Below are 24226 nucleotides of genomic sequence, written 5' to 3'. Positions count from 1 at the left end.
TCCTTCGGCCACTCTGAAATCAGAGCAACAGTTTCGAAATGTTGAAAATATTTCTCTACTTCTGTTTCACTAAATGGAAGGTCCAATTTCATTTCCTGACTAATGTCAAACGTTTTTCTAGAAACAAAGGACTCATTCTCAGACTTTAATTCCGCCATCGCAAGTTCAAATTCCCACTTCTTATTTTCAGCTTCTAATCGACTTATTTCCAAGTGAGCTTCCAATTGTTTCTGTTTTAATTCAGCATCCACTCTAAGGTTTTCTAACGCTGCCTGTTCCAGGTGTAACTGAATCGCTACTTTACTTACAGGGAACTATCTAAAATCGTTTCATCAAAAATACCCAAATCAATATAGTGTTCCACAATTTTTCTCTGAATTACAGGCTTTGTTGTAAACTTCGAAATAAGTTCCAACCTGCTAGCAATCTCAGATACATCACTTTATTTCGCCGTCGCAAATAACTCTGGATCTGGCGATGCCAGGAAGTCGTCAATATCCATTGTTGCCGGATGCCACTTATGAGTCTATCAATCTAAAGAATCGGATATTCTCCTTTTCCAAAAGACCGATCGATAAACAGGCATTAAAATGAAAAATAGTACATCCGCCGAGCCCCCAATTGTTATGATCCTGCAAAAAATGAATAGAATTGAGGCAGTTTATATATAAAACAGATGAAACATTTATTAAACACTGCTCAAAAAACCAAGAAGAAAACAAACGACTAACTTCACCGGAAGTTGGCTGCAATACGGCAGCTCGAACAGTTCTTATATCGAGAAGTGCCAACTCCGTTTTTTAAAGTAGTAGATGCAAAGTCCGAATGATTTGCACATTCGGTTAGGACAGGCTTTCCTCGAAGAAGTATATTCTCTTACGTGGTGTTACTGCTGATCACATCCGAAGTTTGCCTTGACCGGAGGATGTTCGATGAAGGAAATAAAACTTCTTAAAGGCACTCACCTTCCCTTGGCGAATAACCCTGCTCCAATCTTTTCTGCTCTTTAGCAGGGACTATCGTTGATTCCGGTTGCTAATTCCTTCTGAATGAAGATCAAATAAGGTTAAAACTGTTTTACCGCCGACAACACCAAATTTCCTCGATCTTTCGGGATTTTCGAACTTCGATATTTCCACACTCTGACTGGACTTTAACTGGCTGCGATTTCTAAAACTGAAGGCACACCGATTCTTACAATAGAAACAAAACTCCGCTTTTAAAACGAAAAAGAGTCATAAAATCAAATACGCAGCAGAATGGAGTCACAGACGAATTAAATCACGAACTGACCTGCGTCAGAGGGAGGGGTTCTCCTTTTATACCCTTTTGAAACAGGCCATCACAGGACTATTACGTCATGCCAGGCAGAGCCTCAATTACATCATTGTCATGCGATTGTTACAAGATACCCACTGGTATGTAACACCTCCCTTCAAAAAAAAATCGGTTATGAACAAAATTTTAACAATTAACTATATGCAAAAGAAAAATACAAATGTATACAGTTTACTACATACAGAGTATACATAGTATTATCATACGGAATCTTACAACTTACTATACAGCAGGAGTGCTAGAAATATAAAAAAATCACTTCATAAAAAATGCATTGTTCATTGAAAAGCGAGATAGACAATGAGCTATCATATTATATCTCTCCGTTTACTATGAGTTATCAAAATAGAGTGCTCCTCTAACATCAAACATTTGTTGCTAAATTGGAGTTTGATTTATTTCCGTAACCAAGCCCGGACTTACAACATAACTAATCTTAGTCACAGTGGCAGTCCAAATTCACTTTTAGCTATGTTAGTAGTTAAAATAGCTTTGTAAGCCTGTCGAATAGTTTCTCCACCGTAGTAATGTGTGCTTTCCAAGTATCATTTCCTGTAACTAAATCGTCAATATAAGCATCTTCAACATCTGCCTCATGTGAAGCTACTTTGGTTCTTCTAGGAACGTCTGGAAATAAATCTCTATATTTAAAAATAATTGCTCCATCTGTTGCTTCTCATCTGGCTGATAGTGAGTTAATTTTTCATCAATATTTTCCAGAATGGTTGAGTTTGGTAATCTGACAGAAACAACGTTTGGTTTGGAATGCGTTTTAGATGGATCATTCATTATGTTCTCAGTGAGATCAGACTAATTGTTATTGACCAGAACAGTCATAGTAGAAGACAGTTTCTCATTATATGGTATTATTATATTTATATGGCATAGTTGTGCAGGCATTCTACGTTCTGTAATTTTTATCACATAATCCACATCATTAATATGAGACATAATTTCATAAGGACCATGAAATTTAGCTTGTATATGATCCGTTTGCAGTGGGAAAAGAACCAGCACCTTACCTCCAGGCTTAAACGTCCTCATTCCAGATTCTTTATCGTACCAAGTTTTCATTTTCTCCTGAGCCGATTTAAAATTTTCCCGAGATAAGCTACAAGCGTTATGTAATCTGTCTTTAAATTTCAAAGTATAGTCCAGTAAATTAGTATGCACCTCTTTATTATTCCAGTGTTCGCTAATAAAGCCTAAGGTCCTCTAACTGTCGGCCCAAATACAAGTTCAAACGGACTGATACATAATGATTCTTGTACCGACTCCCTTGCTGCAAATTGAAGTAAGTGTATACCCTCATCCTAATCATTTTCAATTTCCAAACAATACGTCCTAATCATAGTCTTCAGGGTAGAATGAAATCTCTCCAATGCTCCTTGCGATTTTGGGTCGTATGCAGACGAAGTGAACTGCTTAGCTCACAATTTATAAACTATCTGTTGAAACAATCCAGACATAAAATTACTGCCTTGATCAGACTGTATTTCCTTAGGCAATCCAAAATATGAAAGAATTTTATAAGAGCCTTTGTTACAGTTTTAGTTGCTTTATTCCGAAGAGGTACTGCCTTTGGAAACATAGACGCAGTGCACATGATAGTCAGCCAATACTGATAACCAGTTTTTGTTCTTGGTAATGGACGTACACAATCTATATTAACTTTAGAAAACAGTTCGCCGAATGCTGGAAGAAGTTCCGGCGTTGCCACTGGTGTAGCTTGATTAGATTTACCCACAATCTGGCAAGTATGACACGTTCTGCAAAACGTCACCACATCTTTTCTCAAATCAGGCCAGTAAAAATGTTTCAAAATCTTGTCCATAGTTTTCCTTACCCCTTGATGTCCACCGAAGAGCACACTGTGTGCTAAAGTTAAAACCTAATTTCGAAAAGCATTAGGAACAACTACCTGGTGAACAATATTCCATTCAGCACTTGCAGGAATTGTAGGCATTCTCCACTGTATATAAAACCATATATAACCATTGAGAGTAGGGCAGATTCAAACAAGAGGAAATGATTAGAGAGTTAGGGGGCAGAAGTTTAAGAGTAACAAGAGGAGGAATTTCTTTACACAGAGAGTGGTAGCTGTCAGGAATGAGCTTCCAGTAGAAGTGGTAGGGGCAGGTTCGATATTGTCATTTAAAGTAAAATTGGATAGGTATATGGACAGGAAAGGAAAGGAGGTTCATGCGCTGAGTGCGGGTCAGTGGTATTAGGTGAGAGTAAGAGTCGGCATGGACAAGAGGGATCGAGATGGACTGTTTCCGTGCAGTAACTGTTATATGGTTATGTGGTCACTTCCACATCAACACTACGTTCTCAAAATAATATGCTACGGGAACCTGATCAATTTCACTATCCGGTAGAGCTTGTCCTTTCAATTTGATTATCTCAGTGTCTCTATTCTGCTCTCTTATCATCTCCTTCCGAGACAGAGACAATTATTCACGGTCAGACTTACACCAAGAATCTGGTTCAAACATTGAAGGTATAAGAGTTGATGACGCATCCTCAAAACTCGAATCCGGAGTTGAACTGTCATGAGTAACAACCTTATTCTGCATATCAAGCTCTTTAGTCACAGCTCGGGTTAGAACACAGGAGGAATCTTTGATAAAAGCCATCCGTTGTTCCTCTGACTTTATTGTCAAATGCACCAGAGGAAAAATAGATCCACCTGCCAAGGCATTACCTAACAATAAAGAAATATCCTTCACAGGTAAGCTAGCTTGTAGTCCGACTTTAACAAGTCCTGTAACTAACACTGACCTTAAATTTACTTTATGCAAATGTATAGGCATATTGGCACTCCCTACACCTCGTATATAATTTACCTCATCAGTATCAGACTCATCACTAAATGTTACCACACTGTCTAATATTGAGAATCTCCAAAATCCCTAAGGATTTTTATTGGCACCTGAGTAGATCGTTTTTTCAAGGATACAAATCCTTCAGTTATAAAATGGTCAGATCCGTTCCTAACTTAGTCAGACTCTATCAAAGCTTCATTTGTGTTTATCAAACCCTGTGGATTTACAGGTGTTTGAGTATGTTGCACTCAGGCATCTGGGACTGCTTCCTTCTTTTTCAATCGGAAACAGTTAGATATTACATGACCAGGTTTCTTACAGTAATTACAACTGGGACCAATCTGTCTTTCCTTCACAGCCTTTCCGTCCTCCTTACCTTTCACAATAACATCTGATTTAATTTATGGTTTCCCTTGATACACTCTTATTTTTTTTTCTTTTAAAAGTTCTGTCCTGAGGAAATTTATTCTTATGCATTAAAGCATTCTCATCAGCTAATTTAGCAGAGTCGTGCAGTATAGCAGTCCCTCTCTCTCATTTAAGTGTGTCTTTTCTTCATCAGGGATGCTCCTTTTAAAATCCTCCATTAAAATCAGCTCCTTCAATTTATTATAGTCACCATTTGCATTTTTTGAGGAAACCTTCTCTCTGAACACAAAAGCTTTATCGTACGCAAATTCCACATCAGTTTTTTTTCCATAGATTTCTTCAATTTTCTGAATCTTACTCTATATGCTTCCGGATCTAACTCAAACGACTTTAGTATGTGCAGTTTCACAGTATCATTATCAAGTGCTTGCTCAGCAGTTAAAGTTGGTTAAACCTGTTGTGCTTTGCTTTTAATTACACTCTGTAACAGCACGGGCTACTTCTCTTTCGGCAACTCTGAAATCAGAGCAACAGATTCGAAATGTTGAATATATTTCTGTACTTCTGTTTCACTAAATGGAGGGTCCAATTTCATTTCCTGACTAACGTCAAACGTTTTTCTTGAAACAGAGGACTCATTCTCAGACTTTAATTCCACCATCGCGTTCAAATTCCCTCTTTTTATTTTCAGCTTCAAATCGACTTAGTTGAAAGTGAGCTTCCAATTGTTTCTGTTTTAATTCAGCATCTAGTCCAAGGTTTTCTAACGCTGCCTGTTCCAGGTGTAACTGAATCGCTACTTTACTTACAAGGAACTTATCTAAAATCTTTTCATCAAAAATACCCGAATCTACATAGTGTTCCGCAATTTTTCTCTGAATTTCAGGCTTTGTTTTAGACTTCGAAATAAGTTCCAACCTGCTAGCAATCACATCACTTTATTTCGCCGTCGCTAATAACCCTGGGTCTGGCGATGCCAGGAAGTCGTCAATATCCATTGTTGCCAGATGCCACCTAAAGTCAATCAATCAAAATAATCGGATATTCTCCTTTTCCAAAAGACCGACCGATAAACAGGCATTTAAAACGATTATGGTACATCCCACGAGCCCCCAATTGTTACGATCCAGCATAAATGATTAGAATTGAAGCAGTTTATTTATATAACAAATAAAACATTTATTAAACACTGCTCAAAATCCCAGAAGTAAACAAACGACTAACTTAATCGGAAGTTGGCTGCTACACTGCAGCTCCAACAGTTCTTAAAAGGAGAAGTGCGAACTCAGTTCTTAAAAGTAGTAGCTGCAAAAGTCAAAATGATTTGCACAGTCAGTTAGGACAGGTTTCCTCGAAGACATGTATTCTCTTACGTGGTGTTACTGCCTATCCCATCCGAAGTTTGCCTTGACCGGAGGATGTTCGATGAAGGAAATAAAACGGCTTAAAGGCACTGACCTTCCCTTGGCGAATAACCCTTTTCCAATCGTTTCTGCTCTTTAGCAGGGAGTATCGTGGATTTAGGTTGCTAATTCCTCCTGAATGAAGATCAAATAAGGTCAAACCTGTTTTACCGCCGACAACACCAATTTTCGTCGATCTTTCGAGTTTTCTGAACTTCGATAATTCTTCACTCTCCGACTGGGCTTTAACAGGCAGCGATTTCTAGAACTGAAGGCACACCGATTCTTACAATAGAAAAGAAACTCCGCTTTTAAAACGAAAAAGTGTCATAAAATCAAATATGCACTTTCACGGACGAATTAAACCAAGAACTGCCCTGCGTCACAGGGAGGGATTGTCCTTTTATACCCTTTTGAAACAGGCCATCACAGGAATTCTCCCTCGCTAGAATATGACATCACTCCACCATCTCAAAACTATTACATCATGCCAGGCAGAGCCTCAATTACATCAAGGTCATGCGACAGTCGCAGGATACCCACGGGTACGTAGCACCTCCCTTCAAAAAAAATTCGGTCATGAAAAAATTTTTAACAATTAACTATTTGCCAAAAAAAAATGTATAAAATTTACTACATACAGAGTACACATAGTATTATCATACAGCACCTTACAACTTACTATACAGTAGGAGTGCTAGAAATATTTAAAAAATCATTTCATAAAGAAATTGCAATGAACGTTCAAAAGCGAGTTAGACAATCAGCTCTCATCTTTTACCTTTGCATTGTTTCTATTATTGCCCACAACTGTCATAGTAGGAGACAGTTTCTCATAATATGGTATTATCATATTTATATGGCAAGGTTGTGTTGGCATTCAACGTTCTGTAATTTTTATCATATAATCCAGATCATTAATTTTAGACATAATTTCATAAGGAGCATGAAGTTTAGCTTGCAAATGATTCGTTTGCAGTCGGATAAGAACCAGCACCTTACCTCCAGGCTTAAATGTCCTCATTCTGGCTTCGATATCGTACAAAGTTTTCATTTTTTCCTGAGCCGATTTCAAATTTTCCCTGGCAAATCTACAATCTTTATGCAATCTGTCTTTAAATTTCAAAATATAGTCCATTAAATTAGTGTGAACCTCATTATTAATCCAATGTTCGCTAATAAAGCCAAAGATCCTCTAACTGTAGGCCCAAATACAAGTTCAAACGGACTGATACATAAAGATTCTTGTACCGACTCCCTTACTACAAATTGAATTAAGTATATACCCTCATCCCTATCATTTTCATTTTCCACACAATACGTCCTAATCATAGTCTTCAGGGTAGAATGAAATCTCTCCAATGCTCCTTGCGATTTTGGGTGGTATGCAGACAAAGTGAACTGCTTCGCTCAAAATGTATAAACTATCTATTGAAACAATCCAGACATAAAATTACTGCCTTGATTAGATTGTATTTCCTTAGGCAACCCAAAATACGTAAATAATTTTATAAGAGCCTTTGCTACAGTTTTAGTTGTTTTATTCCGAAGTGGTACTTCCTTTGGAAACCTAGACGCAGTGCACATGATAGTCAGCCAATACTGATAGCCAGTTTTTGTTTTTGGTAATGGACTTACACAACCAATATTAGCTTTAGAAAACAGTTCGCCGAATGCTGGAAGAGGTTGCCGTGTTACTGGAGTAACTTGATTAGGTTTACCCAGAATTTGGCAAGTATGACACGTTCTGCAAAACGTCGCCACAACTTTTCTCAAATCAGGCCAGTAAAAATGTTTCAAAATCTTGTCCACAGTTTTCCTTACCCCTTGATGTTCACCGAAGAGCACACTGTGCTAAAGTTAAAACCTCATTTCGAAAAACTTTTGGAACAACTACCTGGTGAACAATATTCCATTCATCACTTGCAGGAATTGCAGGCGTTCTCCACTATATATAAAACCATATATAACCATGGAGAGTATGGGAGATTCAAACAAGAGGACATGATTAGTGATTTAGAGGGCAGAATGTTAAGGGTAACACGAGGGGGAAATTTGTTTACTCAGAAAGTGGTAGCTGTGTGGAATGAGCTTTCTGTTGAAGTGGTAGAGGCAGGTTTGGTATTGTCATTTAGAGTAAAATTGGATAGGTATATGGACAGGAAAGGAATGGAGGGTTATGAGCTGAGTGCGGGCCAGTGATACTACGTGAGAGTAAGTATTGTCATACAGAATCTTACAACTTACTATACAGTAGGAGGACTACAATTATTAAAAATAATATCACTTCATAAAAAAATACAATGTATATTCAAAATCGAGATAGACAATCAGCAATCACATTATCTTTGCCTTTAAAATGAGTTATCAATATATTGTACTCTTGTAACATTAAACCTTTGTTACTAAATTGAAGTTTGATGTATTTCCTTAACCATTTTACTTAACCAAGCCCGGACATACAACCGAACCAAGGTAAGTTACAGTGGCATGACCGAATTCACTTTTAGTTAAATCAATAGTTAAGTTACCTTTTGAAAGCCTTTCCAAGAGTTTCTCCACCGCAGTAATGTCTGCTTCCCAAGTTTCATTTCCCGTAACTAAATAGTCAATGTACGCATAAGTATCTTTTAACCACTGAATCAGAGTTAATCATCCGCTGGAAAGTTCCTGAGCATCATCTTCAAGAATATTATATTCTCTTCATCCCAAACGGCAGAATGTTATATTCATACAACCCAGACGGAGTTACAAATGCTGAAATCTCTCTACCTCTATCTATCAATGGGACACACCAATACCCTTTCAGTATATCAATCTTTGTAAGGAACTATGCTTTTCCATATTTATCTAAACAATCATCCACTCGAGGAATTGGATATGCATCTGGTTTCGTTACAGCATTCACCTTCTTGTAGTCTGTACACAACCGAATACTACCGTTTGCCTTAGGCACCATAACGCCAGGTGAACTTCAATTCGAGTTGGAATGTCTAATATTATTATTCTCTGCCATATATTTAATTTCTTTCTCAGCAAGTTCACTTTTTTTTCATGTTCATCCTGCATGGATGTTGCCTTAAGTTTTTTGCAGCTCCAACATCTACATCACATGAAGTTACTGTGGATCTCCTAAGAACGCCTGCAAATATATCTTTATATTTAAAATCCTCAAATCCGCCGACACACCCAATTCTGTGCGGTGCCTCAGATAGATCTGCACACCCTGTGCACCCTCACATGGCAAAACTGTGGGCACCCCGAAATTCACTGACACTCCGAAATCGGTGTGCACACCCGTATTCGCCAACATGCCCTGAAACGTCCGGACATCCGCAAATCAATGTACAGCCCCTTTTCCATGTGTACCCCCAAACCCGCTGACATCGCCAGAAGCACATTAGATTTTCCGAGAGCAAAACTCATTTCAAACAGTTCGCGAAATAGCTGCCTCCATCTTAAAAAGTTCAAAGTTCTTAATGTGTTCATTATTAATGTATGTGCATTAATAATCATTAATGTGTCTGCATCTCTGAGTGTTTATATGAGTTCCAGTGTGTGACTTTGTGTCACAGAGTAGCTAGCAGACAGCTATGGCGCTTTTTCATGTCGGCTTGGCTACTGAGAACACTTGGCGAGGACAAAAGAGAGATGTGAGTACACTGGCTCGGGGAACTATGTAGCATTGCATTGTTTGTAATGGATACAGCAATATCATGGGCTTAACTCTGAGGAGGTTGAACAGGGAATGAAAGAGTGAACCTTTGAGGAGCGTTTGATGGTTCTGTGTGAAAAATGAGGGAGAAATCAGTTTGAAAGCTATCGAATATTGAATGCACACGGGACGGGACACAGTGGAGACCCGGGGAGGCAGGAGTGATTCGGCTGCTGATCTTGCTTTACGGATGTGCTAAGATTTAGGGGTATGGAAGCGAATGGGTGGGTGCACATGGATTTTGAGGTGTCCGTTGCTTTCGGGATGCACTCTAATTTAAGGGTGGAATGCGCGTTTACCGGTGAGCACAGATTTGCGGGCTCACACTGATTTGCACAGATTTGGGTGTGTCGGCGGATTTGGGGGTGCACACTGACTTGTGGGAGCTGTTGGATTTTGAGGAGTATCGAATCTCAAAGTTGTTCCGTTTATACAGACTTCAATAATAAATGCAATATGAACTTTGACTTCTTTTCTTGTTTTAGTTAAAAGGAGACAGCCGATCTGTGAACTATTTGAAATTAATCTTGCTCTGTGCATGTGGGAGTGTCCGCTGATCTGGGCAGGTGACGAGCCTCAAGGCTGTTTCATGTGTACAGAAAATAATAATAAATGAAATTTGAATTTTGCCCTCTGTTCTGGATTATTGGGCCGAATGGCCTACTTCTGCTCCTAAGTCTTTTGGTCTTATGGGCTTATAACAGATTCCTGAGGCACAGCTCTGGTCACCGGCCTCCGTGCGGAATATGACCCGTCTGCAACCACTCTTTGCCTACTGTGGGCAAGCCAGTTCTGGATCCACAAAGCAATGTACCCTTGGATCCTCTGCCTCCTTACTTTCTCAATAAGCCTTGCATGGAGCACCTTATCAAATGCCTAGTGAGATTATATTAGGGGCACGAACGAAGGGGGATAAATTGAATTGGAGTAAGAGACGCGAAAAGTCATGCGGGGTCAGGCAGAGACAATGGGTCTTCACACACAGACACACACACTCACACACACACACACACACACACACACACACACACACACACACACAGACTCACACACACACACACACACACACACAGACTCTCACACACACACACACACACACACACACACACACACACACACACACACACACACACACACACACACACACACAAACACTATCTTACCGCCTCTTCGGCTCTCATCCGTGTTCTTTACAACATACAGGGTGCCCTGATTAAAGCATCCTCCCCAACACGAGAGTGGTGAGTTTGATGGCGATATGTCAGTGTTAGGGGCGGGTCCTGGACGAGCCCCCAAATGTTCTGAGTACGACTGAGTCGCTGAAGTCGTTGAGCGTTTCATGGATAGGAAAGTGTTTATTCATCACCACAAACAGACATTATTTTGGAGAACCCCTCGGTGGAGACCCCTAAACATAACCTTCATCAAGAGTTCATTCTCTTGAGGACATTGATAAGAGTCGGTGATTCGGTGATTCAATACAGTTTCACAAGCTACTATGTCATAAATTACTGCCATATTCTATGTCTGACAAATTGTGCATATGTACAGTGGGAGCACCTTTAGTTGTTAAGACACCTCGGAAGGTTCAGTCACCATTGTTGGGAAAAACTAACTCCCACAAATGGTCTAAATATAAATTCATCAGTTTATTCTAAATCTGTCACAGCGAGGATGACGTAATTGGTATGTAAATAAATTTAATTTTTTTTCTTTTAAATCTGTTGAAATCTGTCTCCGTGTAGTCGTTAAATGATATTAAAAACCTCAGGCATGTGTAATCCCAACATCTCATTCCGAGCGATCGTCTGTAGCACAGGAGGACAAACCACTGGACAGAGAAAATGTCTGCAATGCTGGAGAGGTACTTGAGTGTGCAGCTGTGGAGGCCAAGTCTTTATCTACAGTACAGTTGAGGCAGAGGTTGATAGATTCTTGGTTGTTTGGTTCATGAAGGGATACGGATAGAAGGCAGGAGACTGAGGCTGAGAGGGATTAGATCAGCTGTGATGAAATGGCGGAAAAGATGATTTGCCGAAAGGCCAAATTCTGCCCCTATGTCTTATCGCCTTACGGCAGAAATTAGGTCCGGACAGATTGACATTCAGGTGGTGCAGAGAGGATGACTGAGGTACTGAATGAAGAGAGGGCAGCGGCTTGTGCAGAAACAAAAGAGAACCGAATCCGACTGAGAATGGAGAGGGGTGGGGGGGGATAGATTCCTCGGAAAGGGGATGCTGTAAGAAACACAGCACATGGACGTGTTTCCGGTTGTCTATGGGAGAAGAAATTGCGTTAGAGTGGTAAACTGCAGTTGTAGATTCATCCGTTTACCAGGGAAAATAATCAGCGTGTAATGTCATCCAGAACCCAGGAATGGAAAATAGCTGTGAATTTACTTGTACCCTCAACGGTAACCTGGGTGTTCATTTTTTGTGTCAATTTTTCCACGTAATTAAAATGCCCGCTCTGCAGAAGCATTGGATCTAATATCGTGTGTTTTTAAAATTTAAAATGTAGCCAATTGCAATGATCTAGGAACAGGACCGACCAATAATTCACACAGCACAGGTGCTGAATTCTATATCGTTAAACGAGAGAGATTTAAAATAAACAATGTCAGCGTGCAGAAGCAGTTCCACTTCCTCTGGATGGAAACTTACCACCTCGCTGCATTTCACTTTTCGTCCTCTTGTTTCCCGCGTACTTCAAACTATCTACACAGTGACACGAGGGAAGTTCAGGGAGGGGCTGCGGAATGGAGTCAAACATGTAGTGACGTTTTCTGGTCGACACTGTGGATCGAACACAAATCCAATTGTAAGTCTTCTTGGTAGATCAAATAAATTGCCGGATCATTCATATCTCTGGTAAATACGCCATATATTCAAATACCCAGGTGGGTGAACGTCAGTAGCTGAGATTCGGAATCAAAACCTGCATCAGGCTTAATATCACTGCAATATATCGGACACAGAGTTTGCAGGTTCGAAATGAAACAACTCCAAATAATTAACAGTAGGCGAAGTATATTAAGATTTTTTTTAAGTTTTGAAAAGGCATTTGATTCGGCTCTTAAATTCGATAATCCTTTCCCTCGGTAGGTGTTCAGGCCTGCTTGGGTTTAGTTTAGTTTGGTGCCACAAAACCGTCAACGTGGATGAGAAATAACTTAATAAACGATTAGCATCGTTACGTTACCCGTTGGACGTCACCGAATCCACAGTTATATGGGTGTCATCTGTGAGTCGGCTTCATCAAACAATTTCAGCAAATGTACAGATAAATTACCTAATGAACCACTGACACATTAGCCCGTCTCCGTTCCCACCATTGACAATTTGTGCCATTTCTTGCAGTTGTGTTATTTTCATTCATTGTTCACAGAATATTTTCTATTTTTGCAAATTTTACAAGACACAAGACTATCAGAATTTATCTTTCTGAACAATTTCTTTTGTTCGGGATTCACTAAGGAGAAGGATGTTGAACTGTGTAAGGTAAGGGAAACAAGTAGGGTAGTGGCTGTACCACTTGACAATAAGTACTCCTTTTTGTGTACTTTTGGGGGGGGGGGGGGCAGCCTGCCTGGGGGAAGCAACAGTGGCCATGCCTCCAGCATAGAGTCCGGCCCTGTAGCTCAGAAGGGTAGGGAAAGGAAGAGGAAGGCAGTAGTGATAGTGGACACTATAGTTAGGTGTCAGATAGGCGATTCTGTGGACGCGGTCAGGATACCCGGATGGTAGTTTGCCTCCCTGGTGCCAGGGTCCGGGATGTTTCTGATCGCGTCCAAAATATCCTGAAGTGGGAGGGTGATGAGCCAGAGGTCGTGGTACATATTGATACCAATGACATAAGTAGGAAAAGGTAAGAGGTCCCGAAAGAAGAATATAGGGAGTTAGGAAGGCAGTTGAGAAGAAGGACCGCAATGGTAGCCACGCGACAGTGAGAGTAGGAATGGAATGAGGAGGATGATAAATGCGTGGCTGAAGGATTGGAGCATGGGGCAGGGATTCAAGCTTCGGGATCATTGGGACCTCTTTTGGAGCAGGTGTGACCTGTACAATAAAGACGGGTTACACTTGAATTGTAGGGGGACCAAAATCATGGCGGGGAGATTTGCTAAGGCTACTGGGGAGACTTCAAACTAGAATGGTTGGGGGTGGGAATCAATTTGAAGAGACAAAAGGAGAGGAGGTTAGTTCACAAATAGAGAAAGCTGGTAGACAGTGTGTAAGGGAGGATAGGCAGTTGACAGAAAAGGGGAGCGCTCAAACCGAAGATGGAGGGGAGAAGTAAAAAAAGACAATAAAGTTGTTTGCACCGTTAGGGTTAAACAGAGAGGAAGAAGTAGAGAGTTTCTTAAAAGTATCTATTTTAATGTTAGGAGCAATGTAAGAAATGTGGGTGAGCTCAGAGCATGGATTGATACCTGGAAATATGATATTGTAGCTATTAGTGAAACATCCTTGCAGGAGGGGTGTGATTGTCAACTAAATATTCCTGGATTTCGTTGTTTCAGGTGTGATAGAATCGGGGGAGGGGGGCAAGAGGGCGATGTGTTGCATTGCTTGTCCGAGGAAATATTACAGCGGTGCTTTGGCAGGATAGATTAGAGAGCTCGTCTAGGTAGACTGTTTAGGTGGAATTGAGGAATGGGGAGAGAGAATTGGTGGAGCAAATTTGTAAGGAAATAGCAGATATTTGTAGTAAGCAAAGCTGTGATTGTGAAAAATTTTAATTTTCCACACTGAGCCTGGGAAGCCCATTCTGTAAAAAGGCTGGAAGGTTTGGAGTTTTTAAAATGTGTGCAGGATAGATTTTTGCCGCAATACATAACGGTACCAATTAGACAAGGGGCAGTGTTGGATCTCCTGTTAGGTACTGAGATAGGTCAGGTGACGGAGGTATGTGTTGGGGAGCACTTCGGGTCCAGTGATCACAATACCATTAGCTTCAATATAATTATGGAGAAGGATAGGACTGGACCCAGGGTTGAGATTTTTGATTGGAGAAAGGCTAACTTTGAGGAGATGCGAAAGGATCCAGAAGGAGTGGATTGGGACAATTTGTTTTATGGGAAAGATTTAATAGAGAATTGGAGGTCATTGTAAGGTGACATTTTGAGGGTACAGAATCTGTATTTTCCTGTTAGGTTGAAAGGAAAGGTTAAAAGATTGAGAGAGCCAAGGTTTTCAAAGGATATTGGAAACTTGGTTCGGAAAAGAGAGAGGTCTACAATAAATATAGGTAGCATGGAGTAAATGAGGTGCTGGAGGAATATAAAGAATGTAAAAAGAATCTTAAGAAAGAAATTAGAAAAGCTAAAAGAAGATATGAGGTTGTTTTGGCAAGTAAGGTGAAAATAAATCCAAGGGGCTTCTACAGGTATATTAATAGCAAAAGGATAGTGAGGGATAAAATTGGTCCCTCAGAGAATCAGAGTTGGCAGCTATGTGTGGAGCCAAAGGAGATGGGGGAGATTTTGAACAATTTCTTTTCATCGGTATTCACTAATGAGAAGGATATTGAATTGTGTAATGTAAGGGAAGCAAGTAGGGTAGTTATCGAAATTAAGAGGATTAAAGAAGAGGAAGTACTAGAACTTTTAAAGAATATAAAAATGGATAAATCTCCGGATCCTGACAGGATATTCCATAGGACCTTGAAGGAAGTCAGTGCAGAAAGAGCAGGGGCTCTGACAGAAATATTTCAAATGTCATTAGAAATGGGGATGGTGCCGGAGGATTGGCGTATTGCTCATGTGGTTCCATTGTTTAAAAAGTGTTCTAAGAGTAATCCCAGAAATTATCGGCCTGTAAATTTGACATCAGTGGTGGGTAAATTAATGGAAAGTATTATTAGAGATGGTATGGAAAATTATCTGGAAAGACAGGGTCTGATTAGGAACTGTCAACATGGATCTGTGCGTGGAAGGTCATATTTGACAAATCTTATTCAATTTTTTGAAGAGGTCACTAGGAAAGTTGACGAGGGTAAAGCAGTGGATGTTGTCTATATGGACTTCAGTAAGGCCTTTGACAAAGTTCCACACAGAAGGTTAGTTCGGAATGTTCAATCGTTAGGTATTAATATTGAACTAGTGAAATGTATTCAACAGTGGCTGGATGGAAGAGGCCAGAGAGTAGTGGTGGATTGCTGTTTGTCACGTTGGAGTCCGGTGACTAGTGATGTGCCTCAGGGATCTGTATTGGGTCCAATGTTGTATGTCATATACATTAATGATCTGGATGATGAGGTGGTAAATTGGATTAGTAAGTATGCAGCTGATACTAAGATAGGTGGCGTTGTGGATAATGAAGTAGGTTTTCAAAGCTTCCAGAGAGATTTAGGCCAGTCAGAAGAGTGAGCTGAAAGATGGCAAATGGAGTTTAATGCTGTTAAGTGTGAGGTGCTACGTTTTGATAGGACTAATCAAAATAGGACATACATGGTAAATGGTGGGGCATTGAAGACTGCAGTAGAACAGAGTGATCTAGGAATAATGGGGCATAGTTCCCTGAAGGTGGAATCTCATGTGGATAGGGTGGTGAAGAAAGCTTTTGATATCCTGGCCTTTATAAATCAGAGCATTGAGTATAGGAGTTGGGATGTAATGTTAAAATTGTGCAAGGCATTAGTGAGGCCAAATTTGGAGTATTGTGTACTGTTCTGGTCACCGAATTATAGGAAAAATCTCAATAAAATAGAGAGAGTCCAGAGGAGATTTACTAAAATGTTACCTGGGTTTCAGCACCTAAGTTACGGAGAAATGTTGAACAAGTTAGGTATTTATTCTTTGGAGCGTAGATGGTTGAGTGGGGACTTGATTGAGGTATTTAAAAGTATGAGGGGGATAGAGAGAGTTGACGTGGATAGGCTGTTTTACACTGAGAGCAGGGGAGATTCAAACAAGAGGACATGAGTTGAGAGGTGGCAAAAGTTTAGGGGTAACACGAGGGGTAACCTCTTTACTCAGAGAGTGATAGCTGTGTACAATTGTATCGGTATATGGACAGGAAAGGAATGGAGGGTTATGGGCTGAGTGCAGGTCGGTGGGACTAGGTGAGAGCAAGAGTTCGGCTCAGACGAGAAGGGCCGAGATGGGCTGTTTCCGTGCTGTAATTTTTATACGGTTATATGGTTATAGGGTTTCTCCCTCATTTTCCTCCCAAAACCATGAAACGCTCCTCAAAGGTTTACCCTTTCATTCCCTGTTGAACCTCCTCAGAGTTAAGCCCATGATATTGCTGTATCCCTTACAAACAATGCAATGCTATATAGTTCCCCGAACCAGTGTACACACATCCCTCTGTTGTACTCGCCAAGTGTTCTCAGTAGCCAAGCCGTCACGACAAAGCGCGTGCTCTGTCTGCCAGCTACTCTCTGACACAAAGACACACACACGAACGCATGTAAACACTCAGAGATGCATATACATAATGATACATTAATAATGAACACATTATGAACTTCGAACTTTTTAAGATGGAGGCAGCTATTTGGGAGTGAAAATCTATTTGCACAGCGGATTTGAGGATCCTCACAGATTGGGGTGCTCTTGAATTTAGGGGTGTGATGAATCGCAAGATTAATTCATTTACTTTAATAACAAATACACTTTGAGTTGTGTTCCTGCTGTTTGATTTAAGGTGGAGGCAGCTATTTTGTGGTTTGTTTGAAGTGATTCTTGCTCTGGGGTAATCTAATGTGCAAGTGGGGAGTAAGCAGGCTTGGGGTGCGCACGGATCTGGGTATGTTGGTGGATTTGGGAGTGTCGGCAGGTTTAGGGTGAGCACAGATCTGGGTATGTGGGTGGATTTGGGAGAGTCGGCAGGTTTAGGGTGAGCACGGATCCGGTTATGTAGGTGGATTCGGGAGTGACGACAGGTTTGGGGGTGCGCATGGATTTGGGGATACACACTGAATTGGGAGCGAACACTGAGTTGTGGTTCATGCGGCTTTGCGGGTGTGCACAGTTTTGGGAGAACACACAGATTTGCAGATTAGCGCAGATTTGGGAATCCCGGTGGATTCGGAGGTTGTCGAATCTCAAGGTTGTTTCATTGATACAAACTTTAATAATAAATGCAACTTGAACCTTGACCTCAGTTCTTGCTATTTTTTAGGGTGGAGGCAGATATTTTGAGAACTGCTTGAAATGATTCTTGAAATGATAATCTATCTTGCATGTGGGAGAGTCAGCAGGTCTGGGGTGCACACATATCTGGGTATGTCGGTGGATTTGAGTGTGTCTGCGGGTTCGGCGTGGGCACGGATTTGGGAGTGTCAGCAGGTCTGGGGTGCGCACAGATCTGGGTTTGTCCGTGGATTTGAGTGTGTCTGCGGGTTCAGCGTGGGCACGGATTTGGGAGTGTCAGCAGGTCTGGGGTGCGCACAGATCTGGGTTTGTCCGTGGATTTGAGTGTGTCTGCGGGTTCAGCGTGGGCACGGATTTGGGAGTGTCAGCAGGTCTGGGGTGCGCACAGATATGGGTATATCGGTGGATTTGAGTGTGTCTGCGGTTTCGGCGTGGGCACGGATTTGGGAGTGTCGGCAGGTCTGGGGTGCGCACATATCTGGGTATATCGGTGGATTTGAGTATGTCTGCGGGTTCGGCGTGGGCACGGATTTGGGAGTGTCGGCCGGTCTGGGGTGTGCACAGGTCTGGGTATGTTGGTGGATTTGAGTGTGTCTGCGGGTTCGGCGTGGGCACGGATTTGGGAGTGTCAGCAGGTCTGGGGTGCACACATATCTGGGTATGTCGGTGGATTTGAGTGTGTCTGCGGGTTCGGCGTGGGCACGGATTTGGGAGTGTCAGCAGGTCTGGGGTGCGCACATATCTGGGTATATCGGTGGATTTGAGTGTGTCTGCGGGTTCGGCGTGGGCACGGATTTGGGAGTGTCGGCAGGTCTGGGGTGCGCACATATCTGGGTGTGTCGGTGGATTTGAGTGTGTCTGCGGGTTCGGCGTGGGCACGGATTTGGGAGTGTCGGCAGGTCTGGGGTGCGCACAGATCTGGGTATGTCGGTGGATTTGAGTGTGTCTGCGGGTTCGGCGTGGGCACGGATTTGGGAGTGTCAGCAGGTCTGGGGTGCACACATATCTGGGTATGTCGGTGGATTTGAGTGTGTCTGCGGGTTCGGCGTGGGCACGGATTTGGAAGTGTCGGCAGGTCTGGGGTGCGCACAGATCTGGGTATGTCGGTGGATTTGTGTCTGTCTGCGGGTTCGGCGTGGGCACGGATTTGGGAGTGTCGGCAGGTCTGGGGTGCGCACAGATCTGGGTGTGTCGGTGGATTTGAGTGTGTCTGGGGGTTCGGCGTGGGCACGGATTTGGAAGTCCGCACAGATTTGAGGATTTGGCTGACTTTGGGATGTTTTGCTGAACATGGGGGTACACAGGGATTTGTGGATGTGAGCAGACGTAGGGGTTTGTCAGCGAATATGGGATTCGGTGGATTTGGGAAACCCACTGATGAGGGGACAAACAACAACACACACAAAATGCTGGTAGAACACAGCAGGCGAGGCAGCATCTCTAGGGAGAAGCGCAGTCGACGTTTCGGGCCGAGACCCTTCGTCATTCATTTTGATGAGGGGATAAAGATGGATTTGGGGAGGCGTGAAGATTTAAGGGGATGTCAATGATTACATGAGGAACATGCATGTGGGCGGGTGGTTGCAATTTAAACTTTGTTCTTGCTACTTTTAAGGTGGACGCAGCTATTTTCTAAAGTGGTTGAAGTGAATCCTGCTCTGTGAGAGTGTAATGTGTCGGTGTGCGCACGGATTTGGGGTCCACATGGATTTCCGGATGTGCGCATATTTCGGGACCTGTCGGTGAATCTGGGGGTGCATACGGATTTGGCGGCGAATGTTATTTTGCGGGAGTACACAGATTTAAGGGAATGTCAGAGAACGTGTGATTCCAGTGGAACTTTCGGGTGCCGGTTGCCTTTGGGGTGCACACTGATTTGAGGGTTGAATGAGGTTTTGCCAGTGAGCACAGATTTGCAGATGCGCACTGATTTGCACAGAGTTGGGGGTGTTGGCGGATATGGGGGTGAGCACTGGCTTGGGGAGCCGGTGGATTTGGAGGTGTGTCAGATCTCAGGGTTGTTCCGTTTTAATGTGTTACGAAAACCCCGTAACCAGGTAACTTACCAGCAAAGATAGATGGATCAGCTGACTCGGATGCTACTATTTTCAAACGTTTTATTCAACAAGGGCACAAACGTATGGTTAATACAAAACATTCAAATCGTCAAAACTCAATCTAAAACACCGGTGTAACCATAATCAATCAGAAATAAGCTCTACAGTTGTCTAGGGGGGGTAATACTGAGTCCAACGGAAGTCTTAAGAGTCACTCAGAAGTTTGCAGGCTTTTTCCTTTATAATTTAGAAAAGATGCACACTTGCCCGTCGTCTTGGCAGAGCAAATCCTTGGAATCAGGGGAGCAGACTTCCCCGTTGTTATTTTAAAAGCAGTCTTTCGTTGGTTTTAGCCACAGATTCAAAGTCGGAATCTAGCGTACGTGGCTTCCTTCAAAATGGCGTCCCGCTCCCACGGGAATCGATCTCGTGTCTGCTGGGTGCATCTGCTGGGTGCATCTGAGGGTCCTCCCCTCAGACCCGCCTTTATACTTCTTCACGGGATCGCAGGTATCAATCAAGTTGCAGGTAATGCGATCTTTCTCTCAACCAGCCCACTTTGCCCGAGGACTTTTCACGTGGTTTCCATGAGACGATAATCGAAGTCACCGTTATTCTGCTTTTTGAGAGAACGTGGTCTTCCGCACGTCTCTCTCTTTTGGGTCAGCTGACCCCCCTTAACTAGAGTTCTTGCGATTTTCACAAAGGAGGGGGCCAACGGCATAACACCTCCCCCCATAATGGGTTTTAACCAGCGGTTAAAAACAGGTTGACACCGGATTTTTTTTTCTCTCTTTTTTTTTGAATCTACATACTACACAAGCTTTTCTCTTCACAGAGTACTACTGTTATACATTCAAGTCAGTATCTAAACAGGTAACAAGTACAGTGCCCCTTTTCTTTAATACCTTACCCTACCGTGCCATACATCGTATACTTAATTCAGCACCTGGATAAACAATCCGCTAGCACATTATCACTCCCCTTTATGTGCTGGATCTTAATATCAAATTCTTGTAGCATCAGACTCCAGCTTAATAACCTTCTGTTTTTGTTTTTCATATTGTTCAAGAATACCAGCGGGTTGTGATCGGTATAGACCACTAGGGGTCTTTGCGCCGGACAAATGTACACTTCGAAATGTTGTATCGCTAACACAAGCGCTAACAATTCCTTTTCCACGGTAGAGTAATTCCTCTGGTGTCTATTGAACTTCCGAGAGAAATATGCTACCGGGTGCTCCACTCCATCCCCCGGTTGCTGCAATAGGACTGCTCCTCCGCCTCATCGCTGGCGTCCGTGGCCAAGGAGAAGGGGGTTAACAGATCGGGCGCTTTTAACACCGGGTCATGGCACAATACGGCTTTTAACTTTTCAAAGGCATTCTGACAAGAATGACCCCACTCAAATTTTTCCTCCTTCTGCAGTAATTTTGTAAGGGGGAGCGCAATGTCCGCAAAATTTTTACAGAATTTCCGATAGTATCCCACCATGCCCAGAAACCTCCTCAGGGCCCTTTTATTGGAGGGTACCGGGACCTCGGAAATAGCCCGGACCTTCGCCTGCACAGGGGCCAACTGCCCGTCTCCCACCACATACCCCAGATAGGTGATCGTGGCATGACCAAACTCACTCTTGGCGAGGTTTACAGTAAGGTGGGCTGCCGACATTCGGGTAAACAAACTTTCTACAGCCCCCAGATGCTCCTCCCAGGTGTCATTCCAAACTACCACATCGTCAAGATAAGCCTTGGTGTGGGTTAACCCCTTTATCACAGCGTCTATCATCCGCTGAAATGTCCCTGGGGCATTTTTCATCCCAAACGGCATAACGTTGTACTCGTACAACCCAGACGGGGTGACAAAGGCTGAAATCTCTCGAGCCCTGTCCGTTAAAGGAACGCACCAGTACCCCTTTAGCAAGTCAATTTTTGTGATGTACCTTGCCTTCCCCAGTTGATCAATGCAATCATCCACCCGGGGAAGAGGGTAAGCATCGGTCTGGGTAACCGCGTTGACCTTCCGATAATCGGTACAGAATCTTATGGTCCCGTCCGGCTTTGGGACAACCAGGCAAGGAGAAGCCCACGCGGATGAGGATTCGCGGATTATCCCAGCAGCTAGCATATGTTCAATCTCCTTCTCTACCAGCTGGCTTTTCTCAGGATTCATCCGATAAGGGGCTTGTTTAATAGGTTGGGTTGAGGTAGCTATCACATCATGTTGCGTCCCATTACACCTTCGGGGAACATCTGGGCATACGTCTGCATGCCGGTTAACGAGCTGTATTACCTGCTCCCGCTGTTCAGGCTTTAAGTGGCCAACTTTACCCGCAAGATTCGCCAATACGACAGAGTTCTCTAATCTGGTAGGGACTATACCTATCTTGTCGAACCGTTCTGGTTCCTCCTTACCGTCCCCCCCAACTTCATCGGCTTTCATGGCCGCGCCAACAACCGGGGGGGTGGGTTCGTTATACCCCTTTATCATGTTCACGTGAACTAACTGGGTCGGCTTTCGTCGGTCGGGGGTTTCGATCACGTAATTCAGCGAGTCTATTTTCTTACGCACTGTATATGGTCCTTGAAACCTCGCCCCCAGGGGGTGAGTAGATAGATAGATAGATAGATAGATAGATAGATAGATAGATAGATAGATACTTTATTCATCCCCATGGGGAAATTCAACATTTTTTCCAATGTCCCATACACTTGTTGTAGCAAAAACTCCCTCACGTCTTAATAAACTGGTAAGGAGGGCGGGCTCTGTCGTGGGCAAAGTACTGGAGAGTTTAACATCGGTAGCTGAGCGAAGGGCGCTGAGTAGGCTACGGTCAATTATGGAAAACCCTGAACATCCTCTACATAGCACCATCCAGAGACAGAGAAGCAGTTTCAGTGACAGGTTACTGTCGATGCAATGCTCCTCAGACAGGATGAAGAGGTCAATACTCCCCAATGCCATTAGGCTTTACAATTCAACTGCCAGGACTTAAGAACTTTTTTTAAAGCTATTATTAATGCTTTTTTGAGTTAGTGATTTAGATGCATATCATATTATTACTGAGTTAAGTATTGTATACCGGGAATAGGACCAGGACCCGGTCGCCCACGTGAAACTCTCGTTCTCTCGCTCTCTTGTTATACCACTGACACATTTTTTCCTGAGAGGCTTTAAGGTTTTCGTTTGCCAAGGCGCATACTTGACGCAGCCTTTCCCGGAATTTCAGCACATAGTCGACCACACTGACTTGGGCGGTCGGGTTAGACCATTTTTCTTTCAGTCGGGTTAGAGGTCCCCTGGGCCTGTGACCGAAAACCAGCTCGAACGGACTGAACCCCAGGGAGCACTGAACTGTATCCCTTACGGCAAATAACAAAAGGGGTAAAGCCTCATCCCAGTCTCGAACGTTCTCCTGGCAATAAGCTTTAAGCATGGTCTTTAGGGTAGCGTGGAACCTTTCCAACGCTCCCTGTGACTCTGGGTGGTACGCAGAGGCCATAATCTGCTTCACCCCGAGCTGGGTCATCATCTGCCGAAATGCGTTCGACATGAATGTACTTCCCTGGTCTGATTGTATCTCCTTGGGTAGCCCCACGGTGGTAAAGAATTTGATAAGGGCCTTCACCACCGCAGAGGTCCTAATACTACCCAGAGGCACGGCCTCGGGAAATCGTGTAGCGGCACACATCAGGGTCATGATATACTGCCGCCCACTCGCAGTTTTAGGTAAGGGTCCCACAAAATCCACAATGACTCGGGAGAAAGGCTCCTCACATGCGGGAATAGGTCGGAGGGGGGGTCTTAGGGATAACTTGATTCGGCTTACCCACCACCTGGCAGGTATGACATCTTTTACAATACTCAGTAACATCTTTCCTCAGATTGGGCCAATAGAATTCCCTCTGAACCCGCTCCACGGTCTTCTTTATTCCTAAATGCCCGCCTAAAGGTCCCTTATGGGCTAAGTCAAGAATGTCGTCCCGATATACTTTCGGGACTACTATCTGATGTAGCACCGCCCAGTCCTCATCGGCCTGCACCGCAGGGGGTCTCCACTTCCTCATCAACACCCCCTCCTGGAGATAATAACCCTCTGGCTCTGCCTCCAGTTCAGTCTCGGAGAGAACCGACTCTCTCAAGGCTACCAGCTCCTCGTCACCATTCTGTTCCCGTACAAACTCTCTTCTGGCTAAGGACCGGTCTACCTCTTCCCGATTTCCCACTCGTTCCTCCCTACTCTCCGTTTTCCTTTCCTCGGACTCTCGTTGGTACAGAGTCGGTAAAAAAGTTTCGGCCAAATCAAAACTGGCCAGATTCCACCCGCTCTCGGTCTCAGCGGCCCTTTTCGACATGCTGCGAGTGACCGCACATGCGGGATAGAATTTTTTTTCTGAGGGAGGGTCTTCAACTCTC

The sequence above is a fragment of the Hemitrygon akajei genome, unplaced genomic scaffold (genome assembly GCF_048418815.1).
Source record: "Hemitrygon akajei unplaced genomic scaffold, sHemAka1.3 Scf000038, whole genome shotgun sequence".
Lineage (NCBI taxonomy): Eukaryota > Metazoa > Chordata > Chondrichthyes > Myliobatiformes > Dasyatidae > Hemitrygon > Hemitrygon akajei.
This window is presented reverse-complemented; position numbering follows the sequence as displayed.